At 39.0% G+C, this 4,559-nt stretch overlaps 1 non-coding gene across 1 annotated transcript; it reads left to right on the forward strand.

Annotated features, from left to right (window-relative positions):
• Positions 1-717: 717 nt before the first annotated feature.
• LOC113201465 (U6 spliceosomal RNA) lies at positions 718-824 on the forward strand. Its single transcript, XR_003303166.1, has one exon. It is a non-coding gene; the product is annotated as a U6 spliceosomal RNA (small nuclear RNA).
• Positions 825-4,559: the final 3,735 nt, after the last annotated feature.

Genomic DNA, 4,559 nt, shown 5'->3' on the forward strand with positions numbered 1-4,559 from the left:
TTTTCTTTCCTTGTGTTTTATATCAAGTCTTAGACTCTTTACCTATTCTCAACCCACATAGGTTTTCTCATGTTTTTTTTCCCAAATTTTTTATATTTTTACATGCTACATTTAAGTATGTGATCCATTTTTATATTAGATATGAAGCTTAAGTTAAGGTGTATCTTCTTCACCTCTGGATGTCTCATTGCTTGAGTATCATTCATTGAAAAGGTTATCCTTCCACCTTTCAAGACTTTGTCAAAAATCACTTGGGCAAATATGTCTATTTCTGTGTTCCACATTCTTTTCTACAGACTTTTTTTTTTTTTTTTTTTTTTTTTGGTGCTGGGGATCAAACAAGGCAAGCACTCTACCAACTGAGCTATGTCCCCAGCCCCAAATTCTATCTTTATTACTGTAGCTACTTAGTACTTTTAACTTTCAGTGCTAGGGATCAAACTGACATGCTAGGCAAGCACTTTACTACTGAGCTACATACTCAGTCTTGTAATTCTCTTTAATATCCAGAAGAGCAATTCTTCCAATTCTCTCTTCCAATTTCATTATCAATTATTTTTAACAAATGCTAATGAGAAGAAGAGTAGCAGCTGTAATAAAATAACATGTTTTCATCTCTAACATGTGCAATTAGCATGATAATGGCAGGAATATGTAGACCAAATATCATGACAGAATTATAGTAAAGAATATAGTCAAGAAGGAAAAAAAAAAGGGGTGCTCGCTTCGGCAGCACATATACTAAAATTGGAACGATACAGAGAAGATTAGCATGGCCCCTGCGCAAGGATGACACACAAATTCGTGAAGCATTCCATATTTTTGATAGTAGAGGATAGGAAAGGTAGCAGACTACAACAGTTACTAATAGGGCATTATGTAAATATGTGGATGTGTAACCAATGTGATTCTGCAATCTGTATTTGGGGTAAAAATGGGAGTTCATAACCCACTTGAATCTAATGTATAAAATATGATATGTCAAGAGCTTTGTAATGTTTTGAACAACCAATAAAAAAAGGGGGGGGCATCTGTATAGGTTTTAAAAAATGGCAAAGAAAATATCAAGAGGAGAGAGGTCTCCACTTCCAGATTACTATTCTCATTATTATTTTTATCCTTGGCTGAATTTTCTTTCTTTTCATATCACAATTAAAATGACTGAAGAAACACAAAATTAGGGGAAATATGTGTATTGGCACATGCCACCCATAAAATAGAAATTACTTCAAAATATTATGCAGGTGAAAGGAAATAAATAATAGAAATACCTACAAGTATGCCTTCAGGAGCCGCAAATGGATTATGGGTCTATGAACTGCCCAGAGACAGAGGTGACGCCCGTCTAGAGAACTCTCAGCACCAAGGGCCCAGCGGAGATTGCCCAGTTGCCAAGGGGAGTTCCTTGCTAGCTAAGGAATTTCATCAGTTTGTAACCTTGGATTCCAACACCTGCTGCCCAGTAGAGAGTCATGGGCACACGCTGATAAGCCCTCACTGGGCTGTTTTAGCCCCAACTTCAGTTTTGTTTATCTTGAAGATCCTTTCTCACAGTCAATCCTTTTGATGTCTACACTGTATAGTAATCGTGTGGCGCTTGCTTGTGGTCAGTCTTCCTCCACCAGGAGTCGGCTGAAGCACCGAGCCCCCAACTTTTTCTCTACTTTTGTGTCTGTTCATCTTCTCTTAATCCCCTCACTGCCTGGTTTGGGAAGCAGTAAACGGCCGTGCAGGACGTTAAATGAGAATGAAATGAGGAACGTCTCTGGTATTGAAGTCTGAGCATCGGGGACTGAAGGTGAGCAGGTTTCATGGGGCTACCACGAGGTGGGTTAGTATAACCTGTACAGTTAACCCTGGGGAATTAGCAGGTATCAGGATATAAATTTAAGGTGAAAAATACCTAAATGTGAACTTTAAAAAAAGAGACAAGAGGGGCCTGGGGTTGTGACTCACTGGTAGAGCACTCGTTTAGAATGGGTGAAGCACTGGGTTCGATCCTCTGCACCACATAAAAGTAAATAAATAAAGTAAAAGTATTCTGTCCAACTACAACTAAAAATAAATAATAAATAATTTTTAAAAAATAGAGACAAGGGGCCTGAAATCAATTGACCTAGACAACCACCCCATCTATTCTTCCTAGACAATCCGGCATGAATCAATGGTTCAGAAAATCTGAAAAGAACTTCCAAGCCGGACCTGGTACCACCTTATAGTGATGAACTATTATTCACTACTGTTTATGTCCAACCCTTCCTGAGGAAGAGGGCACACTCCCATTATTAACAGCTGCCTTGAGGGGGAACATATTAAAGTGTGCGTGGGAACATGGGTAACTTGCTGTATCTCTGTTTAGGGGTGCTTGCCCCAAACTCACCCTTCTCCCTTAAGAATCACTCATCTACCTATTTTGGGTTTGCCAGAAACCAGAGGAAATTGTAGAGGTTCACAAATCCCAGGTCTGACCCAGTGACCTCTCTGATCTCAGGTGGAGACTCTCGGATGATGTCATTTGACCAATCAACTCTCCTCTAATTGCTTAACAGCCACACATATGACCTGCTTCTGCTGAAATCTCAGAGCTGTGAAGAGCTACAAGAACCTATGTGGAGTGTGTGTGTGTGTGTGTGTGTGTGTGTATTCACTATAGAAAAACTAGAAATAAGAATAAGTCAGAGAGAAATAAAAATCACGAATTGTCATCACTAAGATGATTGTTACTTTCTATGCATGTGCTCACACATACATAAATATATGCTATTTAAAATATGATAACATTTTCTATTTTAATATTCTTTGTTATGTTTTCATACCATTCAATATTGTAGTAAGATATTTGTGTGGTATGTTTGGATATATAGTAACTTATAAATGACTTATTTGAGGGCTGATTTGACAAACAGTTTTGCAGCGAACCTCCTTGTCTCTAAGTCAAAATTTGGGGTAGCATCACTAGTTTAGATAAATGAAACCTGTTATTCTTGGTTGTTTTTGTTTGTTTGTTTTGTTTTGTTTTTTGACAGTACTGAGGATTGAGGCCAGGGCCAATAGCATGCTCTCCACCACTGAGCTACATTCCCAGCCCTTTTCTATGCAAAGTCAGACAATAATTTGGCAACATTTTTCATGAGATATCCAGGATCTATTGATATCTACTATCAAGATAAAGAACAGAAACAATCTGATTTCCAGAGAGAGAGAGAGAGAGAGAGAGAGAGAGAGAGAGAAGGATTTCTGTTTTCTCAACAAACTATGTGAGCAAATAGAAACCAGGAAGGGGGAAGTCTTTCCTTTCTTGCTTTCTATTTAGTCAAATGTTCCAAAGACTGGAACATCCCTGCCCTCTGTTACTTTTTGGCTAACCCTGTCAGGTCAATTGCTGGCACAGTCCCCTCTCAATGGCTGAATAAGGAGGCTTCAAGGTACTGGGTCTTTCTGTGGGTGTTCATGTTGGACAACCTGGAGCAAGATCTAGGGCATCGACAGGATGGGGACCCAGCATCTGGAGATCTTTGGAACTTTCTTAGAGCCTACCTCTGGTCAAAGTCTAGCAGGGAGGCCGAGTCTCACTTTTAGTCTCTAGTCCTCCATTTGGGAACTGAGAAAATGAAAAGATGTAGATTTCCAAGAAAATATAAAAGTGATACATTTCAATTTATACAAGTGTCTTTGCAGTGAATTTCATTCTGATCTCATAGGTAATTTTAAAAATGATGTAATTGGGATTTTTTTCAATATCAAACTCCAGTATTGAAAATGACAAAATAAAAATCAACACTAGATAAAGGACCAAAATTCACCATAGGTTCTGAGACCTCTTGATAAGATTTTATTTCCTAATAGTAAACAAGAGAAGCTGAGAAATTTGTTAAGGAATTGTGATTCCTTTTCTATGCTCAGACATTCGGTTAACTTTAGAATGAAGAAATGGATTCTTAAGCCAAAACTGACCTGAAGTTGGGAAGAGGGGACTTGCACTTCCTACTGTTATGGTAAGACTGCAATAAATCACCGAGTCAATCTTAAAGCAGGAGACAGAACCATCTTTATTCACCAGCTGGTGGGTCTGGATTCACCAGCTGGTGGGCCAAGGGGCAGGCTGCAAGTCTACACCCTCCTACTCCTCTGCGGGTTTGAGTACACCTTTTATACCATAAGGAAAGCATGTCAGTACGTTAATCATAAGTGGCTGTTGCTAGGATTCAAGACCATAATCAAACATCATGAGATCTAAAATCATAAGCAGAAGGGGAAGTGAGTCAAAATGACCCTAATTGAATACAAGTTAAAGAAAGATTACTAACGCCTAGACAATCATTCTCTGACAGGGTGCATTGGTCCAAGAAAAAAAATAAAAAAATTTTACATTGTATAAGAATTGCCATTTTGTATTACGGAACATGCTAAGCAACTGCTCATGGGTACAGAGGCGGGGTGTCCCCATGGGAGAAGCATTTCTTACATGGCATGGAGTCTCTGGATAAAATGCAGTCTGTTTGGTCACTGCCCACAAAGCCTGGGCCATAACATACCCGGTACATGAGAGAGAGAGACCC

This window comes from Urocitellus parryii, chromosome 11, assembly GCF_045843805.1.
Source record: "Urocitellus parryii isolate mUroPar1 chromosome 11, mUroPar1.hap1, whole genome shotgun sequence".
In the NCBI taxonomy this organism is placed as follows: Eukaryota; Metazoa; Chordata; class Mammalia; order Rodentia; family Sciuridae; genus Urocitellus; species Urocitellus parryii.